The 13,673-nt window shown below is 35.1% G+C and overlaps 1 long non-coding RNA gene across 1 annotated transcript; it reads left to right on the forward strand.

Annotated features, from left to right (window-relative positions):
- The first annotated feature begins 7,720 nt into the window (after window positions 1-7,720).
- On the forward strand, window positions 7,721-9,772 carry LOC127552374 (uncharacterized). Its single transcript, XR_007951346.1, has 2 exons — window positions 7,721-8,137; window positions 9,477-9,772. It is a non-coding gene; the product is annotated as an uncharacterized LOC127552374 (long non-coding RNA).
- Window positions 9,773-13,673: the final 3,901 nt, after the last annotated feature.

Raw genomic sequence — 13,673 nt, forward strand, 5'->3', positions numbered from 1 at the left:
GGATTGGGAAACTTGTAACCTAGAGAAACCATTTGGTCCATTACACTTAGAAATAAAGTGACTCAGATTTAGCTTTTTCATTTATTTAGTGGGGAGATGATTTCACTAATGTTCAAGAGGATCATGCTTGCTTCCCAAACATCTGCTTTTAATTTCTTTCTTTCCTTCTTTTTTTAATTTTGCTGAAGGCAGGATGAAGTGTTCTCCAGCTTCTACTTTATATAAACTAGATTTTATGGTTTGGAAGTAATGAATGGGCAAGCAAGGTTGTGAAAGTTTGATGTTGTCAATTTCCCCCAGAGGCCATAGTTAGTGGGAAGTCATTAACTCAGTGAGCAGTCCATTATTAACATAATGACTGACATTTATGGAGGCTTGAAAGTTCACAAAGCTTATTTATTACATTATCTCCTTTGATTTTCTCCAGGTTAAGACTATGCCTTTTTTTTTTTTTAACAACTTTGAGTGAGATCTAGAGTTTTCTGATAGGCAAATTAAATAAAGATTGAGCCTTTTTTAAAAAGCAAAGCAAAACTTTGAAAATCTGGATTTAAAAAATGAAAAATGGCAAGGATTGTATGAATATTTACTTTTATTGTTGTTTAGCTATGTCCAACTCTTCATGACCCTGTTTGGGATTATCTCAGCAAAGACACTCAAGTGATTTTGCCTTTACCTTCTCCAGCTCATTTCACAGACAAGGAAACTGAAGCAGAGTTAAGTGACTTGTCTAGTGTCATGCTTCAGTCCTGCTTCATGTCCCAACTAAAATCCCATCCTCTACAGGAAGCCTTTCCCATTACCTCTTAATTCTAGTGCCTTCCCTCCTTTAATAACTTCCTACTTATCCTATATATAGCTTTTTTGTACATTTTTGTTTGCTCATTGTCTGCCCCATCAGATTATGAGTTCCTTGAGGGAAGAAAATGTCCTTTGCCTTTCTTAGCATCCCTAGCACTCAAACCAATGCCTGGAACATAGTAGGTGCTTAATACATTTGAGGTGGATTTGAACTCAGGGCTTTCTAACTGCAGACCCGGTGCTCCATCCTTGCACACCTTGCTGTCCTAATGTGTTACTTGGGATCATAAATTAAGAACTGAAAGAGACCTCAGAGACCATCAAATCTAACTCCCTTGTTTTACAAATGAGGAAATTGAAATCTAGGAAGGTGAAGTCACTGACCCAATTAACTGAAGAGGGTTGAGATCAGAGACAGGATTTGAACTCATTTCCTCTCATTCCAGACGCAATACTCTTTGCAATGTATCATACATGATAAAAAAAAAAAAAAAAAGAGTTCCACTACAATCCCTATAAAATACTCTAGTGTAAGTATGATAGAATTCAATTTCTTAAAAAAAAAAAAAAAAAAAAAAAGGATTGACATGCAATAAAGCTATTCTGTTGCATAAAGTGAAGTTCTATCATTTTTACTTATTTATTTGTGTTTTTTGGCTGAGGCAATTGGGGTTAAGTGACTTGTCCAGGGTCACACAGCTGGGAAGTGTTAAATTCCAGATTTGAACTCAGGTTTCCTGACTTCAAGGCTGGTGCTCTATCCACTGCACTACCTCGCTGCCCCTATCATACTTTTAAAGGAAAAGAAAACCTTATTTCAAGTAGATCAGCTTCAAAATTAATTTCCTCAAATAACAATTATTTTAGATCAGCAGAAATCAGAGAAGAATTCTGTTTTACCTTGAGTGAAAAATACTAAGCAATGGGTCCTCAGTAACATAAGGTTTTTTGGCCTACCAGTTCCCAGATGTGGGACTCTGCAGTATCATGGAGATCAAGAGGCATGCTGTATTTAGTCATTGAAGCTTGGGTTAGAGAATTCCTTGTCTCTCTGAATCATTCTCTCCTTGCAACCCTATTATTTCATATGCCCTGCCCAGGCCTCGGTGGATTGGCCCCATGACAAGACTGTCTCATCTGTGTTCCTTAGAGAATGATTTTCATTGAAAAGTGCTGAGAAGTGGGAAGTCAGCCCATCCCATTATCTAGTTATCAAAACCAATTAGTATTGGCCCTTACTTCTAAATCCAGTCCTGCATTTTTTAGGGATCTGCTACATATTTCCATTGGCTCTCTAGTTGGTATATCAAACTCAATGTGCCTAACTCATCTTTTCCCCCAAATCATCTTTCTCCTAAAAATTTTCCATTTCTGTCAGTAACATGCTAGTTTTCCAGGCCCAAAGTCATCTCTAATAACTTCTCTTTCTCTCTCACCCTATTCCATCCAATCTGCTACTAAATCCTGTCAATATTTTCTTCATAACCTCTTCTGAATTTAGCCCTTTCAAATAGACAACAGGTCTGGGAGGATTCATCTAGAATTCTACCTAATAATTATTGTCATTTTTTCTATAAAGGCACGTTTTTAATAATAGCCTTTTATTTTCAAAATATATGCAAAGGTAATTTTCAACATTCACCCTTGCAAAACCTTGTGTTCCAAATTTTTCTCCCTCCCTTTCCCCTTCCCCCTCCTAGATGGCAAGAAACGCAATATAGGTTAAACATGTATATTTCTTCTACACATATTTCCACAATTATCAAGTTGCACAAGAAAAACCAGATCCGAAAGGAAAAAAATGAAAAAGAAAAAAATGCAAGCAAATACCAAAAAAGGGTAAACTACTACATTTGATCCACACTCAGTTCCCACAGCCCTCTCTGTGGGTGCCAGTGGCTCTCTTCATCACAAGACCATTGGAACTGGCTTGAATTATCTCAATGATGAAGAGACAAGTCCATCAGAATTAATCATTGTATAATCTTGCTATTGCCTTGTCCAATGATCTCCTGGTTCTGCTCATTTCACTTAACATCAGTTCATGAAAGTTTCTCCGGGCCTCTCTGAAATCATCATGCTGATTGTTTCTTATACAACAATAATATTCCATAATATTCATACACCATAATTTATTCAGCCATTCCCTAATTGATGGGCATCCACTCATTTACCAGTTCCTTGCCACTACAAAAAGGACTGCTATAAACATTTTTGCACATATGACTCCTTTTCCCTTTTTTTATGATTTTTTTGGGGAATACAGACCCGTAGAGATACTTCTGAATCAAAGGGTAGGCACAGTTTGATAACCTTTGGTCATAGTTTCAAATTGCCCTCCAGAATGGTTGGGTCATTTCACAACTCCACCAAAAATGCATTAGTTTACCCACATCCCCTTCAACATTTATCATTATCTTTTCCTGTCATCTTAGCCATTCTGAGAGGTGTGTAGTGGTACCTCAGAGTTATCTTAATTTGTATTTTTCTGATCAATAGTGATTTAGAACATTTTTTTCATATGACTAGAAATGGTCTGATATTTTTCATCTGAAAATTATCTGTTCATATCCTTTGATCACTTATCAGTTGGAGAATGGCTTATATTCTTATAACTTCAAGTCAATTCTCTATATATTTTAGAAATGAGACTTTTGTCAGAACCTATGGGTGTAAAAATATTTTATTTCTCATTTTCAGCTTCCCTTCTAATCTTTTTTGTTTGTACAAAAAAAATTTAATTTAATATAATCAAAATTATCTAGTTTGCATTTAATGTACTCTAGTTCTTTTTTGGCCACAAAATCCATTCTTCTCCACAAATCTGAGAGGTAGACTATCCTTTGTTCTTCTAATTTACTTATCACCCTTTATGTCTAAATCATGAACCCATTTCTCATCTTGGTATAGGGTGTTAAGTAGTGGTCAATGCCTAGTTTCTGTCATATTAATTTCCAATTTTCCTAGCAGTTTTTGTCAAATAGTGAGTTCTTATCCCAGAAACTGGGGTGTTGTGATCTAATTCAGATGGATCTGAATTGGTTCTCTCTGGGTGCCTTCTCTGGAATCAGGATTTTGTCGGTCCCTGTTCAGGCGCCAAAATGTGGTGAGCTTTTTCTTCTCAAAATGCAGCCAGGTGATAAAAGTTCAGATCTTTTATTATCTCCAATATAGCCTGGTTAGCTTAGTTCTCTGCTTGGTTCCAAGAGCTCTTGCCGCTTTGTCCTTTGCTTCTGCCTCTGCTTTCTTCAGCCTCCAGAGCCAGCACCACTTTTCATGTCATTCCGGTGAAATCTCGACTTATAGCTTCTTCACTCTGAAGAACTTCTTTGACTGGCCCATTGAAGCTCTATTTATGCTAGTGCTCTCTGGCCCAAAGAGCTTCAAGGGAGGTGTGAACTCATTGAACTCCAATGAGTAAAGGTGTGAACACAAGCCTTGTATTAATTAGTTCTACTTAGTACCTTGTTTCAGGTTCTGCCCAAAACATCTTCTTGTAAGATTAGATCAACTCTAATTAGTTAGCAGTTAGTAAGGATTCCAACAACCTTCATGTACCATAACTTGTTCAACCATCCCCCAATTGATGGGAATCCGTTCCTTTTCCAATTTCCTACATTTCTCTTAACTTCTCATCTAGGAATTTAGGTGCTATATCACTTTATGCATACATGTTTAGTACTGATATTACTTCATTACATATGATACCCTTTAGCAAAATGTGGTTTCTTTCCTCATCTCTTTTAATAGATCTATTTTTGCTTTTGCTTGATTTGAGATCAGAATCACTACACCTGTTTTTTTTTTTTTTTAACATCAGCATAATAGATTCTGCTCCCACCTTTGACCTTTTTTCTACTATATATTACTCTGCTTTAAATATGTTTCTTGGAAACAACATATTGTAGTTTTCTGGCTTTTAATCTAGTCTGCTATCTACTTCCATTTTATGGGAGAATTAATCTCCTTCACATTGACTGTTAAAATTACTAACTCTGTATTTCCACCTTCTTATTTTTCCCAAGTTATACTTTTTTCTTTCTTTTCCCCCTTTCCCTCCTCCCCAGTGTTTTGCTTCTGACCACCACCTTTCTTAATCTTCCCTCCCCTTTTACAGTTCCTCCCCCTTTCTTATCTCTTTCTTCTGCTATTATTGTTCTCCCTTCTAAAAATCTCCCTCTTTCTTTTCCTTTTTTCCCTTCCACTTTCCTATAGGGTAAGATGAGTTTCTCTATCAAACTAAATGTGTCTGATATTCTCTCTGAGATTAATCCAGTGAGGTTAAGGTTCACATAATGTTTATCACCCTGTCTTTCCCCCCTTAATTGTAGCAGTCTTTTTTGCCTCCTCATGTGATATTAGCCCATTTTACTTTCCCTTTCCTTTTCTTCCAGTACAGTCCCTTTTTTATTCCCAGTTTCTTTTTTGTATCATCACAATAAAATCAAATTATATCTACATCCTATAAATATACCTCTAATAAAGATACAATTCTCAAGAATGAAACATATCTTCCCATGTAGGGATGTAAACATTTTAACTTTTAAAAAAATATAGTTTTTTTTCCTTTCCTTTTTACCTTTTTATGCTTCTCTTGAGTTCTATGTTTGAAGATCAAAGATTATGTTCAGCTCTGGTCTTTTCATCAAAAATAAATGAAAATCCCCTATTTCATTGAATGTTCATCTTTCCCCCAATAGATAATACTTCATTTTGCTGAATAATTGATTCTTGGCTGCAGTCCAAATACCTTTGTCCTTTGGAATATCATATTCTAGGCCCTTTGATCCTTTAAAATGTAAGCTGCTAGGTCCTGGATAATCCTGATTGTGGTTCCTCTATCTTTGAATTGTTTCATTTTGGCATTTTCCTATATTTTCTCCTTGATTCATTTTCGGTTTTCTTTTAGGAGGTGATCAGTGGATTCTTTCAATGGCTATTTTACCCTCTGGTTCTAGAACATTAAGGCAGTTTTCTTTGATGACTTCTTGAAAGACATTGTCTAGGATCTTTTTATCATTGTGGTTTTCAGGTATTCTAATAATTCTTAGATTGTCTCTCCTAGATATTTTTTCCAGGTCAGTTTTTTTTTTTCCAATAGGTCTTTTATATTTTCTTTTTTTCCCCATTTTTTGGTTTTGTTTGACTGCTTCTTAATGTTTCATTGAATCATTCACTTCCATTTGTTCAATTCTAATTTTTAGTTAATTATTTTCTTTTTTGCCTCCTTTTGCATTTAGCAAATTGAACTATTAAATTTGTTGTTTCTTTCATTAGGTTTTTTTTTCCCATTTCAACAATTCTGTTTTTAAGGAGTTGTTCTCTGTTTCCATTTTACCAATTCTGTTTTTCAAGTTGTTTTCTTTTTCCATTTCACCAAATCTATTTTTAAGGAGTGATTTTCTTTTTCCATTTCACCAAATTTATTTTTAAGGAATAATTTTCTTCAAACAATTTCTGTGTTTACTTTTCCAAATTCTCCTGCAAAGCTTTCATTTCCTTTTCCCATTTTTCTTCTAATTCTTTTTAAAGATCCTTTTTGAATTCTTCCAAGAGATCCTTTTGAGTTGGAGAGCAACTCATATCATCCTTTGCAGCTTTACTTGGATATGTTTTGTTTTTAGTCCTCAGGGTTTGAGGTCTATTCTTCCTTTTGTCATAATAGCTATTTATGGTCAAAGCTCTTTTTTGCTCATTTTAAAAAGCTGAAGTCTGTTCTTCGGGCAGAAAGGAAATTGTCCCAAGCTTTCTCTACAGGTGATAATGGCTTTACACTGTCCTGTGGCCGGTGCTGCCAGTTTCCTTGCCCCTTATTATGCTGTTGTTCAGGGGCTCACTATTTGCTTTCTGTAGTTGTATTGAAGGTCTCAGTTCTGTTGATTCACTAGCTTCCAAACCAGGACAAAGTAGCCAATGCTGTTTTATTTTGGCTAAGAGCCTCCCTGTAGATTCCCCTGTATGTGGAAGCCTCTCTGCCTTGGGTCTTCCTGCACACTCACTGGAATGCCTTCCCCCCTGTTTGATTAAGACACACCTTTTCCTGAAGTTCTTCCAGAATATCTTCTGCTGGAAATTTGTTACACTATAAATATGTGTGGGTTCTGTCACTCTAAAACCAAAACCAAAAGAATTGATCTGGCATTGATTCTGAGGGAAGCCAGGAAGAACTCATACAAAGACATGTTTACTCTCTCCCATCTTGCTTCCACCTCCCTCCCACTCAGATTTTAAAGATCAAAATCTAGTTTTGTTCTTCTATCATGTCCCTTGCTATTTTTTTCATTTGCAAAGCCATATATTAAACTGTTGGTTGAAGAACTCATTTTATTCCTCCAAAGGCTGAGGCTCAAGAGCTCCCACAATTAACCATGTGGTTTCTTTTATTATAATGCTCTTTCTTGGGCCAAAAAGTTGAGTCATTTTCTTTCTATAGCTGTCATTTCTGTGGCTTGGGGAACAGAATAGGTCACCGAATCACAGAATTTGAAAGTTGGAAGGGACCTCAGCCTCCTAATTCCACTCATACTCCCTCAAAAAAAATTCTCATTACACTTCAATTCACCTGGCAAATTTTCATTCAACCTTTTCTTGATGATTTCCAGAGAACAATCAACTAATCAACAAACAAATATTTATTAAGTGTCTATAATATTCTAAGAGCCATGCTAAGCTCTGGGGATACACACACACACACACACACACACACACACACACACACACACACACACAACCTATTCTCAAGAAACTAAGTGATGCATGTGCTCATACAAGTCTATCTATCTTTTTATCGATCTGTTTATCTGCCTATCTGTCTATCTTTCTATCATCTATACCAGTTGTTTCAATGAATCTCCATCATTTTGCCCCAACCCAAAATGTCTTTGCAATGTTTATTTATTTGCAATGGTCCCTTTTACTCCTTGGGGTGGCAAGAAGAATAGTACATTTCTTCATCTATATACAGCTTTTCAAATGGAAAGAGGATAAAAGACTTGGGAAGCAGCAGATATTTGACAATCACATCCCAATTAGTGCGGGGAAAAAAATTCTCTAAAGTAGTCACATGTATCCAAAATTGCACTATTTAAAGTCTTAATTATGTAAAATATGGTACTGATTCCAGTCCAGTATATGGAAACCCTTCATGGGGATTCATTATTTTCATTAATGGGGACTTAGCTATAGAGAAGCAAAAGTTTTAATATGCCCCAACTTTCTAGCTTGCTTTCTAGACACTTCAGGTCATTTCCTCTCAGCTGAGATTGAAGCCTCTCTTTTGGTTGAACTGAGATATCTTTCTCCCAGTGAGCCTTCATTAAAGCCTTTACATCAAAGTGTAAGTTATCTTTATCTATCTGATGGTAAATGATTTAGATTATAGACATAATGCCTGGAAGAAAACTGTAAGCCTCTGAAAGATTGTCTTTACAGACTAAAATCCCCAATCTCTAAGCAAATGTTTCTGTATTTAATCTCTAGTACATAATTATCTTTTTTGAGGAGGGGGGCATTTTTGTGGTTTCAGGAGCATGAGGAGTTCCCAATGAATTAATGTACTCTATCAAAGCAGATGGGCAGATGTTCTATAAGTTATAGTCTTAGATAGCTACCTGGGACATTGCGAGGTTAAGTAATTTTTGCCCAGGCTTCTATATTGTGAGAAACAGAAGCTTCATTTGAACTTAGATCTTCCTATGTCTAGTGTCAATTCCCTACCCACTGAACCTAAAATAACAAGCTTTACAAAACATAAAACCATATGTTTTCATCCAACTCATGAATGAATGAGGTGTACATGTATATATGTGTGTATAAGTGTGCATATATGTATTTATGTGTGTATATATATGCATGTATGTGTATATACTTCATACATAAGATAAGTATTATATATCATGTATAGGTAATATTTTAAGGACCTAGTTAAGAATAGAGAGATGCTATTAATTTATAGCTACATATAATATACATAATACAGTATGTTAGTTTATACAATGGTATGATTTATATATATATGTGCTTAGATATACTACTCAGAACATATTTTATATGTTTGTATATAAATGTGTGTGTAAATATATGTGTATATGGATGAATTATGATATACATCTCACACGTGAGATGTATATCATATGTAGAATATTTGAACAATTCAGTTAAATACATATATACTATTTAACATATGCATATTTATATATATATATAATATGTACAATACATATATTCTACTTATTATATACTCCATGTTTATATACACACACACACACACCCTATTTAACTGTTCAAATCTTTTTATTCAAAGGAGAGTGATTGTAGGAGAAAAGAGAACAGAGTAGGAGAAAATTTATGGGGCCAGGGCTAAGAGACAGAGACTGGTAGGCTATGAAGGAAGCTATTAAGACAGAAGATTTTTATTTTATGATGTTAAGTAACATAAGCACATTCAAATTGTTTTAATCTGAAGTGGGACAGATTAGCTCTTGGGGAGTGTGTGTGTGCCCTGCTTGTTTAATGTTCTCACTTATAGAAATGCTCCAGCATTTCCCTTGCATGTAGTGTTTGTTTAAAAATCTAACCCTGCGTATTTTTAGCTGTATGGATCTATTTTGGACTAAGCCCTCTGAGTGATACAAACATTTATCATATCTCCCATCTGTCTTCTGTCTTTTTTGCAGGCTTCAAACCCAGACCAGACACTGCACTACCGGTAGCTCAGGGCCAACTGGCAAGGCCCAGGCGTCTCTCTGTAAACATTTATTTGGCTCCACTCCTAAGTGGCGATGAGGAAGCCATGGCAATTCGCTGTCCACATACCAGTCCAAAGAGAAGAGACTCGGAGACAGATTCAAGTTTCTAGCTGGCACAACCTGATGGTCCTAACTCATATCCCCTCAGAGGCCCCACATTCTCTTTCTGAGGCAAGAGACCATAACAAATGAAGATCAGTTGAATAAACTAGAGCTGTATCGTCCATTTAGTAAGGCTATGGACTCTCCCAGAATCCTATTCACACACACACACACACACACACACACACACACACACACACACATTCTCTTTCTCTCTGTCTCTTCTCTGTCTCACTCTGTCTCTCTCTGTCTCTATCTCTCTCCCTCCCTCCCTTCCTCTGTCTCTGTCTCTTTCTCTTTCTTTGTCTCTCTGTGTCTCTCTGTCTCTCTCTCTTCTCTATTTCTCTCTGTCTCTGTCTCTCTCTGTGTCTCTGTCTCTCTGTCTCTCTCTCTATTTCTGTCTCTCTATCTCTATCTTTTTCTCTGTCTCTGTCTCTGTCTCTCTCTCTCTCTCTCTCTCTCTCTCTCTCTCTCTCTCTCTCACACACACACACACACACACACACACACACACACACACACACACACTTAGGGATCCCTGGGCTAGATTGGCTACATTTCCCTCTTCAAGGTTCTGAAAGGATGGAGTAACTCTTCTCTAAGATTATTGGCTCGAACCTCATTTTGATGTGTTACTCTCACTGTGATTAGTATCTCTGTACCATTTGACCAACTAAACAAGCAGATATTCACGATAGAGATATTGCAAGAAGTACAACGATTTCCTCGCAATAGCTGGGCCATGCTCTGCCTCACCTCACTACCCCAAACCATATTGGTCCTGGGAAGAGATGGCTCAAACTTAAAGAGTTTCTATTCAGCATTGACCCTCCAAATTCATTTCCAAATGGAAGATAGCCACTGGATTAACCCTGGACTCCTCTACCTCTGGGCTGGTTTCTCCATATTATTCTCTATGGCCTTGTTATTGGGATGGACTCTAAAGATTATTCCTAAAGGCCCCAAAATTCATCCCAAGCTACTGGAATGCTAATATCTTTCAAAGCTCATAAGATCATAGCTATCTCAAATATTTTTTCAGAAAAATAAGAAAGAATTGATATCCAGAGAAAGAAGTGACAGCAGGCCAAGTATTCCCAGGGCCTGGTTGGGATAATAGAAACCTAAGGTCTCTTTTCCCACTTTGATAATTATAATATTTCCTTTCCCCAAACTCATCGATGGACAGGCAGGAAGAAGCCAAAGCAAGAGATTTACTTTAACCCCATCATGCCTTGTAAATACACCTTAGTTCTTTTTACATAGACAATCAACATTCCATTTTTCCATCACAAATTCAGCAGAGTTGAACTAATTACAGAATGTCTTTGTATGTATGGACATGGGCAAGGCCAATTCATTACTTTCTGGAACTTGGTTCTCCTATCTTTTCAACTTAAGAATTGGATGAGTTGTTCAGGCGGTTCCAATTCATTTATTTCCCCCCATACATCCCAACTTAAGAGTAATCAGTTATAAGAGGGAGGAAATTTGATCTCCTTGGTCTTGAAAGATAAAACCAGAAGTAGTTATTATTAAGTTATAAAGAGGCAAATATAGATTTATTGTCACTAAAAACATCTTAGCAATGAGGATTATCCAAAGTGTAATGATTTGTCCTAGCCCTAAATGATTTCCTCCCCTCACTGAATATTTTCAGTCAAAAATTGAATGACTGCTAATTATATAATATTAAGGGTATTCTAGGTGGCAGTAAGGATGAAACCCTGGGCTTGGAATCAAGAAGACCTGAGTTCAAATTTTCCATCAGATACATACTGGCTATGTCATCCTGGCAAAGTCACTTAATCTCTCTCACCCTCAGTTTCCTCAGCTGTAAAAGAAAAGGCCACCTTAAGTACAAAACAATCAAAGTAACAGAAGATCAACTAGTGATCTTAAATAATGCAATACTAGAAAAGAAAAGAGAATTAATTTCAAAGTAACTTCTAAAGTAAAAATCCCAGGGCTTGGTGTATTCACAGAATTCTATCAAGTTTTTAAAAATACTAGTTTCAATACTATGCAAAACATTCTCAAAATTGAGAAAGCACATTACCAGAATCCTTTTAGGAAATAAATATTGTCTGAATAATTAAGCCAGATAAGCATAAAACACAGAAAAACTATAGACCAATATTATTAATGGATATTGATTTTTAAATTTTAAATAAATTCTTGTCAAAGAGATTATAGATATCTGTTTAAGAAATCACTTATCATTAACAAGTTGAATTTATGCCAAGGATACAAAGATGATTAAACATTAGGAAAACAATTAACATAATCCTATTTTAAAAAAAAGTCCAAAACACACAGTTACTTCTATATAGATATGGAAAAAACTTTTGACAAAGCACAACACTAATTTGTGCTAAAAACACTAGAAAGTCTAGGCACAACAGAACCTTTCTTAATAATATAAAAAGTGTCTATCTAAAACATAATATACACAACTGTGAACTTTCCCAATAAACACAAGAGTAAAGCAATGATAGCCACTTTCATTATCATTTCATTTATTTCTAGAAATATTAGAAATATCAACATGACAAGAAAATATTAAAGGTATAAATATAAATCAAGAAGAGATGAAAAATATTCCCTAATTCTTGATGATATGATTACTTTACCATTAATAGCTTTAGAAAAATTGCAGGCTGCAAAATAAACATTAAAAGATTATCAAGCAAAAGTTATCAGTAATTTTATATGATAGTAACAATCTAAGCAGCAATAATAGGAGGAGAAATCTCATTCCAAATAACTACAGAATATATTACATTAATCTGTTGATCACACAAAAGCCTTATCTAAATTGCAAAAGATTCTTTAAACAAAAATAGTTGGAAGAATGTTTAGTGCTTATGACAAGCCATGCTACTATTACAAAAATAACAGTATTACTAAAATTTAATTACAGTTTTTATATGGATATGTGTGTGTGCATGTGTACACATTCTCCAAAAACTAATCTCCAGTAAGTCATCAGTATTTGAACAGTTCTCCAAAAGAAATGCAAACTATTAACCAACACGTAAAAAAGTGTTTCAAATCACTAATAATAAGAGGAATACAAATGGAAACAAGCCTGCAATTTCAATTTACATTCTGCAAATTGTTAAAAATGATGATGAAAACGGTCAGTGTGGTAGGGATCATGGGAAGATAGGCATGCTAGTCCATGGCTGAAGGACCTCTGAATTAGTACAACCATTTTGGAAAGCAATTTGGAATTGTGCAAATAAAGTGACAAATACCCATATTTGACTCAGAGATTCTGTTCTTAGACATATACCCCAAGGAAGCTATTGATTAAAAATAAAGCTCATTGAAATATTTGCAATACTTTTTGTGATAGCAAAGGATTAGAATGAAAGTAGATGTTCAATGCTTGAAAAATTAATGTGACAGAATATTACTGTGCTGTAAAAAATGAAAAACTATATCTAGATACAGACTAGCTAACAAAGCAATAAATCCAATGACAAAAACAATTACCATGAAAAAAATCACTAGTCAATGCTTCAGAATAATAAAGAATAAGCATGGTTGGAAAGAAAAGATCTTAGACTACACTATCATACTCTTGCAGAGGTGGAGGTCCACAAGTATTGTACATTACATGTATTTTCATATGTTTTGCTGTATTAATCAGTTATGCTTATTTTTTCCTCTTCATTTTCATTCTTTTTTATTTTTAGAAGTATTTTTTTGTTACATATAAAGATACTGATAAGGGAGGGTGGGAAACAGGGGAAATTAAGAGGATGTTTTCTAAAAAATGCAGATTTCAATAAGAACCTTTTTTTTGAAATCTTAAAAGACTGTGTAAATTTCAGCCACTTAAAAAATTATTTTCAGATTTTACACCAACTTTATTTTGAACTTTAAAGATAGGACAAGCATTTCCATAATAAATAAAATGGAGAGGAGGAAGATGATTACATATGAAACTGCAACTTGCTATTTCTTTTAAATATATAGTAAAGTTATTTACTTATTTATTTTGTTAATAAAGTT

This window comes from Antechinus flavipes, chromosome 2 (assembly GCF_016432865.1).
Source record: "Antechinus flavipes isolate AdamAnt ecotype Samford, QLD, Australia chromosome 2, AdamAnt_v2, whole genome shotgun sequence".
Taxonomy (NCBI): Eukaryota; Metazoa; Chordata; class Mammalia; order Dasyuromorphia; family Dasyuridae; genus Antechinus; species Antechinus flavipes.